This window comes from Rhinoderma darwinii, unplaced genomic scaffold, assembly GCF_050947455.1.
Source record: "Rhinoderma darwinii isolate aRhiDar2 unplaced genomic scaffold, aRhiDar2.hap1 Scaffold_44, whole genome shotgun sequence".
Taxonomy (NCBI): domain Eukaryota; kingdom Metazoa; phylum Chordata; class Amphibia; order Anura; family Rhinodermatidae; genus Rhinoderma; species Rhinoderma darwinii.
In genome coordinates this window covers 139,302-157,762 of record NW_027463870.1, presented here as the reverse complement: position 1 = coordinate 157,762, position 18,461 = coordinate 139,302, and the positions used below count along the sequence as shown (strand labels likewise).

General features: G+C 46.0%; 1 long non-coding RNA gene across 1 annotated transcript; it reads left to right on the top strand.

The window, feature by feature from the left end:
• Window positions 1–7,568: 7,568 nt before the first annotated feature.
• Window positions 7,569–13,223, top strand: LOC142714076 (uncharacterized). Its single transcript, XR_012870285.1, has 6 exons — window positions 7,569–7,773; window positions 9,057–9,123; window positions 9,948–10,012; window positions 10,458–10,589; window positions 11,421–11,487; window positions 11,667–13,223. It is a non-coding gene; the product is annotated as an uncharacterized LOC142714076 (long non-coding RNA).
• The last annotated feature ends 5,238 nt before the right edge of the window (window positions 13,224–18,461 follow it).

Sequence of the window (18,461 nt, the reverse complement as noted above, 5' to 3'; positions counted from 1 at the left end):
TTGCTCCTCTCTGGCTGCATGTGCTGTGTACAGCGTCAGAGAGGAGGAGGAGTGTTACAGACGTTCGGCACGTCTGCTATGTGCGTCTGCATGGCCCCTCCCCCTGGTCCAGTCCGTCCCGGGATGAAAATGCGTTTGGGTAGGTGGTGCCGCCTGAGGCCGTCGGCTCACCTGGCCTCATGGCAGATGCGGCACTGACCACACCCTCGATTTCCGCATGGCGCTGTAGGGCTTCAGGACTTGATCTGACAAGTCAACCCCTCCCATGTACCTATTGTAGTCCAGGATGCAGTCTGGTTTGGGGGTCTCTATACTGGTACCTCGTACAGGTACATGGGTACTGGTGTGGCCATGTATTGTTGTTAATACAAGGACATCTCTCTTGTCCTTGTACTTGACACACAATATGTTGCTGCTAGATTGTGCCCTGCTCTCACCCCTTCTGAGTGTTTGCCCAAGCAGAGTCTTAGGGAGGCCTCTCAGATTTTTTCTAGCAGTGCCGCATGCCGCAGGACTTCTGGAAGCGAGGCACTTGAAGAGTGGGATGCTGGTATAAAAATTATCCAAGTAGAGGTGGTAACCCTGGTCCAGCAGTGGGTGCACCAAATCCCACACAATTTTTGCATTAATTCCCAGTAAGGGGGGACATTCTGGGGGCTGAATACTGCTGTCCTTCCCTTCATACATCCTAAATTTGTAGGTATACCCTTATGCACTCTCGCACAACTTATACATCTTTACGCCATACCTTGCCCTCTTACTCGGCAGGTACTGGCGGAATTGAAGCCTCCCTTTAAAATGTACCAGGGACTCATCAATAGAAATACACTTCTCGGGGGTGTATGCTTGGGCAAACCGAAATGGTCTAATAGGGGTCTCAGTTTGTACAAACGGTCAAAACTGGGGTCATCTCGGGGTGGGCACTGCTCATTATCCTTATAATTTAAGAAGCAAAATATTGCCTCATAATGCATCTTGGACATGGCCATACGGTACATTGGGGGTATGGTATAAGATGTTCATGCTCCAGTAGGTCCTAATGGATGGCTTTTTCAGAAGCCCCATGTTCAAGTGAAGTCCCCAGAACTTGCCCAACTCTGCTACATCTACAGGGGTCCACCTGTAGGATTGGGCATAAAATGATGTAGGGTTCTTAGTAATATACTGTTGGACATATAAATTTGTCTGGGAGACCATAAGATCTATAAAGTCATCAGTGAAGAAGAACTTGAAAAAGCCCATTTCACTGAGCCCTGCCGTATTAAATTTTAACTCTGGGATTTTGGGCTCATAAATGTCTGGTGTGGGGGTCCAAATGGGGGCTTGAACTGCGGCGGGGTCATTTCGCTCGGGGGCTTCAACTGCACTGGTGGTCAAGGGGCATCTCCTAGGAGGTTCCTCTTCTTCATCACTGGATGAGGAGGTGGATAAATAAAACAGAGTCTCACCATCCGACGACTCTGTGTCGGAGGCAAGAAATGAATATGCCTCTTCGGCACTAAATGTCCGTTGGGACATGTTTGATTGCTTTCCTAACTAGGAGCAATAGGCTGCTACCTAAACCCAGAGGCGTAGCTAGGTTCTCCAGCACCCAGGGCAAAGATTCAGTTTGGCGCCCCCCCCAACATCTCCTTCCCCCTCGCCGTGTTTGTTTTCTCTACCAATCGACGTGTCATTTATTTTTATGTAACGCGAGCATAAAATTATTTGTATATTTCACAAGCAATATGGTTCTATACACAACACAAGAACCAAGCTCACTACATATATACAGCCCCAGCACAAATACAGCTCAATTTAGTGCAACCCCTGCCGTATAGGTTTGTACGGCGTAAAACTACAGCTCCCAGCATGGCCCAAACAATGGTAAGGATATGCTGGGAGATGTCGTTTTACAAAAAATAAATCCTATCATAATCATATCACCCATCATCTCGCTGCAGATCATACAGGGACTACAATACTAATTAGAGGCAGAATAAACATTTACATTAAGTGACTCACCGGTGACGTCTCAGATTCTAGTTATTTTTCTCCATTTGGTCCAGATCTCTATGATGACTTCTCCCGGTCCATTTCTGCAGTTTGCCGCTCACATGTCTTCAGCTTCTCACTTTTCCAACATTTCTGCACCTATAAATAAATATAAAGTTATCATTATACCACACACTACGCCCCTAAATATAATAGCGCCATACACTGCACCTCTAATTATAATAGCACCATACACCGTGTCCCACACACACACTGTGCCCCCTGTAGATAGTGCCTGCCATAGAGCCCCCTGTAGATAGTGCCCCCATATAGCCCACCCCTGTATATAGTGTCCCACAAATAACTCCCCCTATAGTGCTCTACAGATAGCCCACCCCTGTATATAGCCCCCTGTAGATATAGCCCACCCCAGTATATAGAGCTCTACAGATAGCCCAACCATGTATGTAGCCCCCCTGTAGATATAGCCCACCCCTGTATATAGTGCTCCACATATAGTACACCCCTGTATATAGTGTTTCACAGATAGCCCACCCCTGTATATAGCCCCCTGTACATATAGTCCACCCCTGTATATAGTGCTCCACAAGATGGTCCACCCCTGTATATAGTGCTCCACAGATAGCCCACCCTGTATATACTATATACAAGGGTGGGCTATCTGTGGAGCACTATATACAGGGGTGGACTATATGTACAAGGGGGCTATATACAGGGGTGGGCTTTCTGTGGAGCACTATAGGGGGAGCTATTTGTGGGATACTATATACAGGAGTGGGCTATATCTACAGGGGGACTATATACAGGGGTGGGCTATATCTACAGGGGAACTATATCTACAGGGGGACTATATCTACAGGGGGACCATATCTACAGGGGGACCATATCTACAGGGGGACCATATCTACAGGGCTGGGCTATACACAGGGGGGCTATATCTACAGGGGTGGGCTATACATAGGGGGGCTATATACAGGGGGAATATATCTACAGGGCTTGCCTATATCTACAGGGCGACTATATCTACAGGGGGGCTATATAATGGGGTGGGCTATCTATGGAGCACCATATACAGGGGTGGGCTATATCTACAGGGGGCTATATACTATATAGCCCACCCCTGTATATGGTGCTCTATAGACAGCCCACTCCAGTATATAGCCCCCCTGTAGATATAGTCCCCCTGTATATAGCCCCCCTGTAGATATAGTCCCCCTGTATATAGCCCCCCTGTAGAAATAGTCCCCCTGTATATAGCCCCCCTGTATATAGCCCAGCAGATATAGTCCCCCTGTATATAGCCCAGCCCTGTAGATATAGTCCCCCTGTATATAGCCCCCCTGTAGATATAGTCCCCCTGTATATAGCCCAGCCCTGTAGATATAGTCCCCCTGTATATAGCCCAGCCCTGTAGATATAGTCCCCCTGTATATAGCCCCCCTGTAGATATAGTCCCCCTGTATATAGCCCCCCTGTAGATATAGTCCCCCTGTATATAGCCCAGCCCTGTAGATATAGTCCCCCTGTATATAGCCCAGCCCTGTAGATATAGTCCCCCTGTATATAGCCCCCCAATAGATATAGTCCCCCTGTATATAGCCCAGCAGATATAGTCCCCCTGTATATAGCCCAGCCCTGTAGATATAGTCCCCCTGTATATAGCCCAGCAGATATAGTCCCCCTGTATATAGCCCCCCTGTAGATATAGTCCCCCTGTATATAGCCCCCCTGTATATAGCCCAGCAGATATAGTCCCCCTGTATATAGCCCAGCAGATATAGTCCCCCTGTATATAGCCCCCCTGTAGATATAGTCCCCCTGTATTTAGCCCAGCAGATATAATCCCCCTGTATATAGCCCCCCTGTATATAGCCCAGCCCTGTAGACATAGTCCCCCTGTATATAGCCCAGCCCTGTAGATATAGTCCTCCTGTATATAGCCCAGCCCTGTAGATATAGTCCCCCTGTATATAGCCCAGCCCTGTAGATATAGTCCCCCTGTATATAGCCCAGCCCTGTAGATATAGTCGCCCTGTATATAGCCCCTCTGTAGATATAGTCCCCCTGTATGTAGCCCCCCAGTAGATATAGTCCCCCTGTATATAGCCCAGCCCTGAAGATATAGTCCCCCTGTATATAGCCCAGCCCTGTAGATATAGTCCCCCTGTAGATAGACACCCCCCGTAGATAAAGTCCCCCGTGTAGACAAAGTCCCCCACCGCAGATACAGCCACACTTCTATTACAATAAAAAAAATAAAAAAAATAATTTCTAACTCACCTTATTCCCGCTCCCACGCCGTCCGGCAGCCATGGAGACCTGCTCTCTTCTGCGCAGGTCTCTAGGGGGTTGAAAGCAGTGTCTATGAAAGGCGCTGATTGGCTGGGCAGGATGACTTTCCCTGTCAGTCAGTCAGCGCCTTTCATCGACGGAAGCGTCACTGGTACAAAAGGTACCAGTCGCTTCATTCATGGAAAGGCGCTGAATGGCCGGGCACGGAACGTGCCCGGTCATTCATTGCTTAATTGTACCTGTGTCCTTGCGACACAGGTACAATTATAGTGCAGGAGGAGGGGGCGCTGGCGCCCCCCTCTGGACTGCGCCCGGGGCACATGCCCCGCTTGCCCCCCCCCTAGCTACGTCCCTGCCAGACTATTCTCTGACACTAAACCTAACTAGATTATTCTGAGCTTCCCTGACGCTAAACCTAACTACTGTGATGGACCCCTAACGCTAGATCTAACTATGGTGATGGATTCCTGACGCTATACCTAATTATGCTTTTTGACGGTTCCCTAACACTAACTAACACTAATACTAAACTGACTAGATAAATTGTCTAAATTAACAGGTTTTTTTTTCGTTTTTTTTTTTTTAATATATATTTTTTTATTTTATATGTTTTATAAAGAAAAAAATTATCCCCAGGGACCAAGAAATTGGTCCTGAAGACTAAGAAGTGGTCAGTGATAGGAGATCACTGACCAAAAATGTGGGAGGAACACCAGGAGGAAGGGTAAAGGACTGGACTGGGTAGTGGATTGGGGAGGTGGGAAGCAGAAAAAAGTTGTCTTTTTTTCACTTTTTTTCACTCTTTTTCTTCTCTCCCTCTACTCACAACCGCTCTGAACGCCTCGCTGTCTCCATCTCAGGGCGGGTGCGGCAGGATGTGATGTCAGGGAGAGGAAGAGAAGAGACCGATCGCCACTATTGGACAGTTACTCACTGACTGACCAATAGTGGCGATTGTGGAGGCGGGACCATCGCAATAGGTCCCGGCGTATTGAGCTGTGATAGCCTGCTGTCGGAAACAGCAGCTGTCACAGCTCGTGCACGCGCCAGTGGAAAATGGCGATGCATTTTCCCTGCGACATAATATTCCGTCGCTGAGCGCGAACGGGGCGGTCAGCGCGACGGAATATTACGTTGCTGAGCTCGAAGGGGTTAAATACATTGAATACACAGTGTCAAGAAACTTTAATTTCACTTTTTCAATGGTTTTCAGTGACTTAAGTGATAAATTATCACGCTGCAGCAAGTTATCAGAGTCAGGATAAGGATTGCTATATCTGTACATGACTCCAAACAAAGAAACAAGAAGTCCATCTGCTCACCAGGCCGTCCATGTGTCCAATAAACTCTCGGTGGGCGGATAATTGTCCGGTAACTTTATCCATTAAAATGGAGACGATCCAGAACTTAGGCTACATTCACACGACAGTGCAGAAAAATAGCCATTAAAAACTGATCAACTGTCAGTTTTTCATGGCCGTTTTGCATCATTGTGTCTGCAATTTTTTATACACTTTCAGTCCGTCTGTCCGTTTTTAATGGCCGTTTGACATCCATTTTGCATCCGTTTTTCATGGCCGTTAAAAAACTGATGAATTTCATTTGTCTGGCTTTTTTTTCCAAACCCCCTGAAAACACCCAAACAAAGGTCATTGTCATGATTGTTTCACAGCCCCCCTGTAGATGATGCCACACAGCCCCCCTGCAGATGATGGCACACGGACCCCCTGTATATGATGCCACACAGACCCCCTGTAGATGACGAAACACAGACCCCCCTGTAGATGATGGCACACAGACCCCCTGTAGATGATGGCACACGGACCCCCTGTATATGATGCCACACAGCCCCCCTGTAGATGATGAAACACAGACCCCCTGTAGATGATGGCACACAGCCCCCCTGTAGATGATGGCACACAGCCCCCCTGTAGATGATGGCACACCGCCCCATGTAGATGATGGCACACAGCCCCCTTGTAGACGATGGCACACAGCCCCCTGTAGACGATGGCACACAGCCCCCCTGTAGATGATGACACAGACACCTCTCTGGAGAAAGCACCACACCCCCCCCCTCCCTGTGGTAATCTTCCGGGACTCTCTCTGTAAATTCAGGACTGTGCCGAAAATTTTTGCTACAGTAGACAACAATGTCCCCTGTACTAGCGCCATGCTACCATAGTAGTGAGCGCAACAATATCCGTAATTTTTGTCCGCCTGAATGCCCTACATACTCACCGATGCATGACCGTCTACGTCACGAGTGATCTCTAGTCTCACTGGTTCTGCGAAGGCGACGCGAGGACGTCATCTCGTCACCTTCGCAGAACCCATGAGACTAGAGACCACACCTGTAGAGGACGGCGCTGCATCGGTGAGTATGTGTCATTGCGCCTCCGATTACCAGCAAGGGAGCCAATAGTTCCCTTGGCTCTTGAATCCCCAAATCACAGAACCGTTTTTAACGGCTATTACATGTATTGACGGCCGTTAAAAATGGATCCATTGACTTCTATGGGGGCCGTCTGGCCGTGAAAGCGGCCAAAAATAGGACATGTTCTATTTTTTGACGGCCAATAATCACGGGTGGTTAAAAAAAGGCCGTGTGAATATACCCATAGAACATCATTGTTCTGAAAGCGGACGTTGTTTACTGTTGTGTGAATGTAGCCTAAAACGAAATTCAATAAAATGTATCCTTTATTAGTTCAGATGTTGCCGTCTTTACCTTGACTTTTAACGCATTAAATAAACAATCCCTTATCTTGACTTTTTCAATGGCTTTTGTTGTGTGATATCACGCTGCAACAAATGATATTTTATTTCACATATAGCGAAAAGTAGTAATCCAAAAATAGGTTTTTAACGTTTCGGTCTATACATTCAACCTTCTTTAGACACGGATATGCGGCGCTTGTGACCTCGGTCGCTGTTGGGTAATGGCTCCATTATTTTTGGATTACTACTTTTCGCTATATGTGAAATCAAATATCACTTATTGCATAATACCTTGGAGTGCTGAGTTCCCATTTTTTACACATTGGCGTGGAAGCCTACTCACGCACACTTGAAACACGGAGTGCTGCGGGATCAAGAAAGTATCACGCTGCAACAAGTTATCAGAGTCAAGTTAAAGATGGCTACATCTGTATTACAGTATAAAATCCATCTAGTAACAGATTACACGTTTCATACATTACATGTTCTTAGTCGTAGCCCCTATAACCACACATGTATCTTTCTTCCATGTTTATAAACAGCAGTCCCATGTAACGCCTATATCCAGTGTATGCACAGACAGTCTATCCAGGCAGTAGGAGATAATTAGATGATGTAACAGATACTGCAGCCGCTTATGATGTCACTGATGATGTCATAGACAGTACTAGCCGTTAGGTTCTATGTGCAGCTGGATTACATATTTTTTACCATTTCTGCCAATGACGTCTGGACCGGGACTGTGATTGACTGTGTGATTGACAGGTAAGATGCAGCATTTTATCATTAATTCTACATGTTACTGGACACATGAAATATATACGCTCTAGAATTCTCATATAAGGCCAGATTCACACTGGACATTACTGCAGCAATTTCTAACCACACCAACACCTCACCACAACGATATGATTGTAGAAGGATTTTTTTCTGGTGATTGTCGGGGGTTGTTTTTTTTTTTTAGACAAACTGTTCAAGTTCCAGTAAAATGTTTCTATTAATGCAAGTAACAACTGAACATTTTACATTCAGATTTCAAGGTTTCATATTTTCTCATTAAACTTACAACTCAGTACAACAGAGTATGTTCACACAGCCTATTTTCAGCCGTTTTCCTGGCCGTAAACACCCCGAGAAACAGCCGAAAATACGGAGGCTGGACGCCTCCAAACATCTGCCCATTGATTTCAATGGGAAAAACTGTTTTTTTTCTCCGATGGTGCATTTTACGTGGGCGTTTGATAAAGCGGCGCATAAAAAACACCCTGTAAAAAGAAGTGCATTTCACTCCTTCGGCCGTTTTTGGAGCCGTTTTTCATTGTCTCAATAGAAAAACAGCTCCAAGAACGTTGGTAAAAACGCCTCAAAAAATGTTTGTGGCTTAAAAAATGACTGAAAAGAGCTCTGTATTTTAGAGACGTTTTTTAGTTAAGTGTGTGAACATACCCTTACCATTGTCTGAGAATTGCAGCTGTCAGTAATGTGGAATGTGACTTCTCAGTCGTTTTCAATATGATGTCTAATTTAATTTAATTAAATAGTCTTAAAAAGCTACCGTATATTATCCTAATAAGGCTCAGCAGTACCAGGGCCGGCCTTAGGGGTGTGCGACCTGTGCCATTACATAGGGCGCATCCCTCCAGCAGGTGGAACGGGGCGCTGCGCTGGCTCCCTTCCACTGCTTGTGTTTTAGAAGCGGTTGGGCAACTCAGCAGCTGCCTCTCCGCCCGGGTGCTTCTCTCACTGACATCGCGTTTCTAGCAGCGAAAATCGGGATTCCTCTAGGAGATGGGGGCATTGGGGATTGGCATTTGTAAATTGCCCACATTGTGACCCCCCCTAATGTCAGTCATGGACACCTGGGCCTGGGTTTGACTGCAACCTCTTCACCCCTATAGTTATGTTCCCTGGGTTTACACTAACATTACAAAATGTTTTCAATGTCTGACTCGTCCTGTGATAGAAAATGAAAGGTGTGAAAGTAAATATATTATTATTCATTCTAGATATGGGGTTATTTTATGTTTATTCCATTATGTATTTTACAGACATTTATGACATCTGAATATGTGGCACCAGTGACAGCCGACATGCTAGGACATACACTGTATATATGTAAGTATTATAGCAAATGACAACCTATAGAAATTCTATAATCTGATGTCATCCAGAATGTTCCTATAGAGACACATGACAAGACTGTGGGAACAAATTCCCCAATGTTGTTCATCCAGGGCCTGTTTTGGGGGTGTGCGACCTGTGCGGTTACACTGGGTGCATCACCTGTCACTAATGAATGGGGCGCCACTGGTCTTGATGTCTGGGGCACCCGTATTGCTTGAACACTCAATCCCACTCTTCATGTAAAAAAAGTAAAGGGCACTGCTCAGGATGCAGATACAATTCCTTGATAATGGATTACATTACAGTGTGGCAGACAATACTTGTCTGGCAGTGTTATTTGGGCACTGTATGATTGCAGTATTTGAGTACTATATTCTACGCCATAAAGCTGAATTCAGACGCTGCAGATTTGCTGCGCGGCAAAATTCACAAGTGTTACAGGTGAATAGTTACAGTCTCAAAAACTCATCCACATGTAGCAAAAGTAAACGCTGGGAATTTTACTGCAGCTTTATATTATTATTATTATTATTATAGAAATGCTCCATAAAGAAGATATTATGGTATTAGTAATATATAAGGGACTTGTTATTTATGTAATTTCCTAATACACATTTGGCTTATGGGGGAGCACACAGCGCACACAGAGTGTCTACATTACCAGTACTGCAGTCTGTGCGCCACCATACAGGTCCGTCCACATGAAGTTGCTGTGTACATGAGCCCTAATGTACATTTCCTTCATTGTTGGGTGGTCTATACTGAGCACACGTCTGTCTGAAGAAATAAAACGACACAATTATTGTTTTTTCCAGAACACCTTAAGATCGGCTGCCTGCTGCCAGGGGGACTCTCTGAAGCAATATTTCATCTATGCAAGGTGCGTCTCTTATTAGTTACTATATGCAGTATCCACCAATACCCTCCACAGCTAGAATGACACTTTTTGTATGTCCTGGGTCAGAATGCCCCTTTTGTATGGCCCACAGTAATGAAGCCCCCTTTTCTAAGCCCCGACTCAGTCCTTTTATCCCCCATATTAATAGTGCCCCCTTTGCTCCTATAAAATAAAAAATTATACTCACCTAATAGACGACCAACCGGGTCAGACATTTCGCTTCCTCCCTGCGCCGTTATTGTTTGTCCAATTTCAGGGGCGTATGGAGCCCCAGAGCTGTGGGCCACCCCAAATCCCTGGACCCCAGCCGGTCATCCTATTTACCCCTTTGGTAATTTTACACTGGTTGGGGACTGGACTCTGTTCTAGATAGAAATGTTGCCATTGATTAAGATTTGTCCTAATACATTGTCTTTCTTTCTCCTAGAATTAATTCCTCATAAGAGTTAATGATAACCACACGTCCCAGGAGGGCAGATCAAAGATTAAGCAGAGCCCTCCACCTCACATCACATAACGTTCTACATTCAGTCGGATGTATTCAGTAGGAGAGTCCAAGGTCAGTGTATTTTATTAACTGCATCTCTAAATGATCACATAGTGTGTATTACTGGTCAATACTGAAGAGGGCACTACCACCATAGATGGCCTGGGCACCCTCAACTTACACTGCCGTCCGGCATTTAGGGCCCAAACCTATAATATAAAAAAACAGAAAGATACAATCCCTAGTTTATTGACTGGGTGATGTTATTTGGGCACTGTATGATTAAATTATTTGGACACTACATGGTGCATCATAAGGGGGAGGACGTCACAGATACTGCACATGTCACCAATAAACCTAAGGCCGGCCCTGGATGTGACACAATAGCTGCCACGTGACATGCCATCCACACGGACATGACCGCTGTGGCCTAGCAACTAAAGACAACAGAACCACCAGCACAGGAGCCACATGGAATTTAAAAAATGAGTAGGGACAATTTGTTCTTTTTAGCCATATGCGGCTTAGACTAAGGTTTATGAAACTGTCAGAAAACCCCTTTAATAATTATTTTGTCTGTTGAATCCAGAAATCCAATTTACCATTTTCTACTCTCTCTACTCCAGTCCAAAAGACTCCACAAAAGACAAATTAGAAGTTTTCCATTAAGGATAAGATTATATAGAAGAATAACAATAAGCTCCTGGTCCCTGATACAAAATCTATACCAGGGTCCTCCAACTATTATGTGCCATTATACTGCTGGTGTTATTTGTGTGGCAGAGGGACATTGGACTCGCCCTGTGATAGAAAATGAAATGTGTGAAAGTAAATATATTATTATTCATTATAGATATGGGGTTATTTTATGTATGTGCATTAAACCCATTATGTATTTTACAGACATTTATAACATCTGAATATGTGGCACCAGTGACAGCCGACATGCTAGAAGATCCACTGTATATATGTAAGTATTATAGCAAATAACAACCTATAGAAATTCTATAATGTGATGTCATCCAGAATGTTCCTATAGAGACACATGACAAGACTGTGGGAACAATCTCCCTCATGTTTTCAATAGGCTGAACATATATTTGTTGATATGATGAACCATACTAAGCGCACGTCATAATATCTTCACAGTTTATACTTTTTGTTCCAGAATTTCTTGAGATCGGCTGCCTGCTGCCAGGGGGACTCTCTGAAGTAATATTTCATCTATATGCGGTATGTCCATCATTAGTTACTATATACAGTATCCACCAGTAGCTCTGTACATTGAAAAAGTAATGAGCGGGCAAAATGCCAAGAAAGGCGTAGCAGTGGGGAACCTTGGATAGTTGGTAGGAATAGGCATAATGTAAGTTAGGGGTATCTTTGTCCAAAATGCTGGCCACATGGCTCGGTTTGGGACTGAACGTAGGTGTAAGGTAATTGGGTGAGGGAGTGTAGGGGGATTTTAGACAGCTCTGGTCTGCCAAGAACATTTGCGATGTGTCAAGGCCTGGATGCAATAGACAAGGACTTAAGTGAGTTTCATTACACAGTCATAATCTGCAGGCCTAGGTGATAATGGATACTGGCAGAATGTTTTTATATTTACAGCACTCAAGCGGAAAGCAATGGAAGGTGCCAGGATATTGCCACGTATAGAGCCCCCACAAATCATGCAGCACAAGGACCTGGACTTGGGGTGTACTGGATTGTTTGGAGCAAATGGCATCAAGGAAGCAAGGCAGGTATCCTCAATGGTATCATTCTAGCAAAAATTAGAGGGAACATGGCACGATGATGGGCCAAGTGCCAGGATCCTTGCGCAGGGATCCAGGGTCGATGAAGGCAGCAATATTCCAGTGGGGCCTTATAATCTCAACATGGGAGAGGGACACCTTGGGGTTGCCAAAATGTTTAGAACACGGGGTACTGGCACAATGTTTGGAATTACAGGAGCAGCGCATCTCGATGTAAAGAGAAGCAGAAGAAGGCAACAGTAGCTGGTTGAGTCTGATTCTGATCTGTCAGATGATAATAAGTGGTCTGATGTTGGGGATAGATGGGCTAATGGGCAAGACGTTTAAGATGCTGAAAAAAATGTTTACGCAGGATAAAGTAAAAAGGTAAAAGCGAGGAGGCGTGATACCGAAAGCCAATCCTTTACTGGAAAAAGGGGGTAAAGTTTGGGGCCAGGAAACATGTTTGTTGATTTCTACCTACACACACTTGTCCCAGGAAATGTTGGGAAACATAAGGGAGGAAAGGCTTGTCTAGTTTTTGTGATGTCTATGGAAGATCAGGTGCCAATAAAAAGGGATGGTGCCTGTGAAGCAGGCTGGTAAGTATAAAAAAATACATCTGTCGCATCTAAAAGAGGCATCAGTAAACGATGAAATAGACAAGGAGTTGAGTGAGTTGCATCATTAAAGCAGAATCTGCAGGCACGGATGACAATGGATACTTGCAGAATGTTTTTTGTGCCTACAGGACTCAAGTGAGAAGCAGTGGAAAGGACACGGATATCGCCACGGATAGGGCGTCCACGAGTCATGCAGCACAAGGAACTGGACTTCTGATGTAATTGACTGTTTGGAGGAGATGGCGTACATTTGCGAAGAATGTAGTTGGCTTTCGAAGCGCGTAAGCAGTCTTGTATCATCACTTCAACATGCCGTATGGTTTATAAAATGTTTTTCTAATAAAGTCATCACATTGTCATGAGGATTGCTGGACCGTATTTTCTTCTGTTTACTTTATATTTATTGGACAGTGCTAACGCCATACAGCCCTCCCTGTAGAGAACGCCATACAGTCCCCCTGCAGAGAACGCCATACAGTCCCCCTGCAGAGAACGCCATACAGCCCCACCCTGTAGAGAACAGCATACAGTCCCCCCTGTAGGGAACGCCATACATCCCCCCCTGTAGGGAACGCCATACAACCCCCCCCTGTAGAGAGTGCCATAGAGCCCCCCCCCTGTAGGGAACGCCATACAGCCCCCCCCTGTAGGGAATGCCATACAGCGTTCCCCCCCCAGTAGGGAACGCAATACAGCATCCCCCCTCCCAAAAAAATGCGACCTACAGTGTGTCCTACAAAATACATGTATCCCCTATCCACAGGATAGGGGATACATGTGTGATCGCTGGCAGCGAAAGCTGCTTCTATCCTCTCCTCAGGGTCCCCAGCAGTCACTGACAGCCGGAGACCCGACATTCAGCAGCCAGATCGCGCGGGCAGTAAGTTAAAACCGGAGTCGTAAAAAGTCTATGGCTCGGGTTTTAAGGACCCTGACCGCTGGCCGTAAAAATACAGCCAGCGGTCGGGAACCAGTTAATGGCAGAGCGGGGAGATACCTCCCTGCTCTGCCGTAGTGTTCAGTGGCGTCCCGCTGTAGCAGCCATAGCGGCTGCCAGCAGAGCCTCCGGCCATGGTGGGGGCACGTGCCGGCGGGCGACACGGGCCCCCTCATGCCGCAGGCCGCGGTAGTTACGCCACTGCTCAGTACATATATAAAACACCAAAAAAAAATCGCAGTTTTATGACTGCGGACCTCTGTCGCTCACCCTGTGATGAACGGCCGCGACCGCAACTTCCTGGCCACCTCCCCAGAGACCACGGCTGGCGCGGCCTTCCCTTCCTGGAGTGTGCGAGGAATGCCTTAAAGGGCCAGCGTACGCACTTCCTAAAAGTTTTCTATCCTACCCCAGTGCACCCTGGATTATAAAATGGTCTCTGCCCTTCCACTCCTTGCTTGAGCGTTGTTTGTACTTTTCCCATGTTTGTATTGCAAAGGGTCCCTTAGTATTTTCCTGCTTGATCCCAGAGTTCCCGTTCCCTGCATCCTATTTCCTGTATCCCTTGCTGTTTCCTAACTGTGCCTGCCTTTTATCAGAGTCGTGTGGTACCGCCGGCTGGATATGCCACGTCTGTGTGTCATCTACCATTCCTGGTGCCATCCGCTTCGTCTGGCGCAACCTGCCACACCTAGCCCTATCTGAGCCGGAGCCCACGGCCTAGTGGGTCCACATACGGATGTAGCAATCTTTAGCTTGACTCTGATAACTTGTTGCAGCGTGATATCACACAAAAATAACCATTGAGAAGTAATTGAAAAGGTCAAGATAAGGGATCTTTCCACTGTGTATTTAATGCGTTATTAGTCAAACTAAAGTCAGCTACATATGTTCCCTAGATTGTGACAGTACGCTCAGGCCATGGAACCCGCTGGCCAGCCTAAGACCACAGTTCAGGTCATACAGATGGATATGCGTGACCTATATGCACGTCAGCAATTACTAAGGGGTGGACCCCAATAGTATATATTGTATCTATATGCACGTCAGGATCAACTCCTCGTGGCTGTAAACTCCATCATCGCCCGACTGGATCAACTCCCTTTTCCTTCCCCAGAGACTGCTGCCGTTCCACTGCCTAATACTCCTACTGTCTGTTTTCCGGATCCACAGTTGCACTGCCTCTTTTTCCTCGCTATGACTGCGTGCTCACCATTTCTCCTCTGATGAGGCCAAGGTAGCGTTCATTATTTCCCTCCTCGCTGGCAAGTCCCTCGCATGGGCGAACCCCATCCTGGAATGACAGGGGCCCAAATTTTCGGACTTAGCCCTGTTCTTACAGACTTTTTGTGACGTTTTCAAGAAGCCGGGTCGAACATCCTTAGCAGCAGCCACTCTGCTAACCCTCAAGCAAGGGGGTCCACAGCAGGAGAGTATGCCATCTCCTTCCGTACCCTGGCAGCAGAGTTGGCATGGAACAATGAAGCATTGGTGGCGACCTATGGCATGGACTGTCCTCACACACCATGGACGAGCTGGCAGCCCGCGACCTCCCACCTACCTTGCATGCCCATATCCTGTTGGCTACCCGGGTCAACATGAGGATCCAGGAACGCGATGAGGAGGTTCGGTGGAGAGACGTTTTCACAGATTAGCACCCTCGTTCCAGAGACCACTACTGCCCCCTCTTGTTGCTCTACCTGAGGAACCAATGCAGGTAGACAGAGTCAAGTTGTCCGAGCAGGAGAAACAGCGCTGACGCTCTTCAGGTCTGTGTTTGTATTGCGGCCTTAAAGGCCCTTTCGTGCGCCAATGTCCACAAAAGACGGGAAACTCCAGCTCCTAGAGATGCCAAACATCAAAACCTCTTCCAAATTATCTATTCCTGTGACCATCATCTCGGGAGAGACATCACACTTCTCCTCTGCCTATTTTGACTCCAGGGCAGCTGCAGATTTCATCCAGCAGGATTTAGTAGACCGACTACATCTACCCACAGTTCTTCTAGAGAGATCCCTTGCTGTTGCTTCTGTAAATGGACTACCATTGCCCGATCCTATTGTGGCTATCATGAAACCACTTACGTTACAAATCGGAGTCCTTCACTCAGAACAGATCAACTTCCTCGTCCTGCCTAAAGCCATCAACCCGGTTCTGCTGGGTCTGCCTTGGCTTCGTCTACACGCCCAGGTCCTTCACTGGAGTTCTAGAGAGGTCCCCCAATGGGGGCCAAGATGCCTTAGCCGCTGCCTGTAACAGGTCCGCCCTGTTTTGCCTCCACTGCCTCAGTCACTCTCCGATCTACCATCTCATTAAGCCAGTTTTGAGGACATCTTCAGTAAGAGCAGGTAGATAAAAACAGTGGGAACCAGGTGGGATCCACTGTAAAAAAGAGACACCATCCAGGCGCAATACTTTTTTGAGAAAAAATATATATATAATTAATTGTCTAAAACAATAGATCATAATAAAACATACATAAAAAAGAGAGATAGAGGGTCTCTTGAGGTACAACGCGTTTAGTGGAAACAGAACCACTTTATCAAGTAAACATGAGACCATAAAGTTTTTTCCAGAGAACCCCTTTAATGACCACCGTGAAAAGGCGTATTGTCATTAAGGGGTTAAATTCGCAGTGTTGGACGGTCATCTCCACTTTACTGTTGTATCATTATTATACCGAAATTTATATTATATTATAAAATGTAATAATATATTATATAATATATATATATTATTATATTATACCTGTTAGGAGATGATGTCACCCCCAGATGAAGGCTGTGCCGAAACGTGCGTCGTGGTTGGCGCCATCCCGGTTGTGTCATATAGATGGGTATATATTGAGGCATGTTATTTCATATGCTGTACTCTTTTGAACATGTGTTGCACCTATCCTAGGACCATCACTACTTGTATTTAGCTTCTTGTCCATGTCCTTGTCCATGCTGCAGTATTGTAAAGACAATTTATATTATATATGGTATATATATCCTTATTTCATATATATTGCTTAGCACTATACACTTTATAAATAAGATGTATCCGTATTGTTATGGGCATGTGTTCACCCTGTGTATTTCACTCTGGAGATGTTGCTATATCTATTGTGTGACTGTAAAGGATCTGCCAGGCACTATGTCTGGGTATACTCCCAGGATTAATCAGTCGACACCTGAGGCCAGACCTCTGAGACTGACACCTGCTCCCACCAATCAGGGTGGCAGGCTCAGGAGTGGGAGAGCCTATCGCGGCCTGGTCAGTCACAGTTAGCTCCGCCCCCTGTCCATTTATACCTGCCGTTTTCTCTTCCTCCTTGCTTGTTATTCTCTTGGATTCCTGGCCCCACTGCTGCCTTGCTCCAGCCTGCTTCTGCCGTGCTTCTGCCTTGCTTCAGTTCCGTTTATCCTGCGTTGCTCTGCCCCTGGCTTGCTTCTGCTCCGTGCTCCCGTTTGTATACTCCACTACTTCCTGATCCTGACTGGCTCTTTCCCGCTCCGTTTCCTCGCGGCGTTCCGTGGACTACTGTATTCCCTTGCGTGTTCCCTGTTTGTACCCCCTTGCACTTAGACAGCGTAGGGACCGCCGCCCAGTTGTACCCCGTCGCCTAGGGCGGGTCGTTGCAAGTAGGCAGGGACAGGGCGGTGGGTAGATTAGGGCTCACTTGTTCCCTTCACCTCCTTCCGCCATTACAGTGACACTTTTTATTCATTTGTCCTCTATATTTAATAAAGTTTTTTTATACTTTTTTTAAAAGCATCATTATTGGTGCTTGGTGCCATTATTGTTTAGGTCAGGTTTGCCCCCTGCCGCTAGGGGCTGTGGGGTAACACAGCAGGAGGCATGTGCAGATGCCTGAGGGACTCAGTGGTGTGCCTGCTGAACATGGTGGGCGGTTCCCTGGTGAAGGGTGCGGGTCCATCCCAGGTTTTCGCGTGGGCGGTCCTGTAAAACATTTTCCCTTGTTAACCCTCTCCCGGTGAGTTATGAGGCGGTTGCGGTCTCAGTCCAGACTGAGACACCTAATTAGGTAAACAGGGATAACTTGGCTGTGTATGTCTGCTTCGAGGGATCGGTGCCCATCTTAAGCAGGAGGTCAGGAAACAAATAGGGAAGGATGAATATGTGGAGATGTTCTCCCTCCTCCCCTTGGAGAAGTTCTATCTGGATCAGGGGAAGAGGGGCTAGAGCATAAAAGAAGGAGGAGGAGAAAAGGCGTTATCTCCTGATTCCGCAAATGTTTACCAATTGGTTAATATGGCGAACGTTTTCATTTGCGATTCTAGCTAGAGTGATTTGCGAAAAGACCCCGGAGCACTGCTCGGCCCTTTTATGTTTTATGGATTCTATTGGGGAAGCATATAGGGTGTATAAGGGCCTGGTATGGCTTCATTATTGTAAAGGGAAGTGTCCATATGTATGTATATATATATGTATATATATATATATATATATGTGTATATAGTATATATGTATACAGTGTGTGTGTATATATATATATATATATATATATATATATATATATATATAATATATATGTGTATGTATAGTACATATAATGTATCATGAGCCAGGGCTGTAACTACAACAGCCCTGGTCATGAATGCGGTTGGAAGCAGAGCAGGACAATTAGCATGTCCCTGCTTTG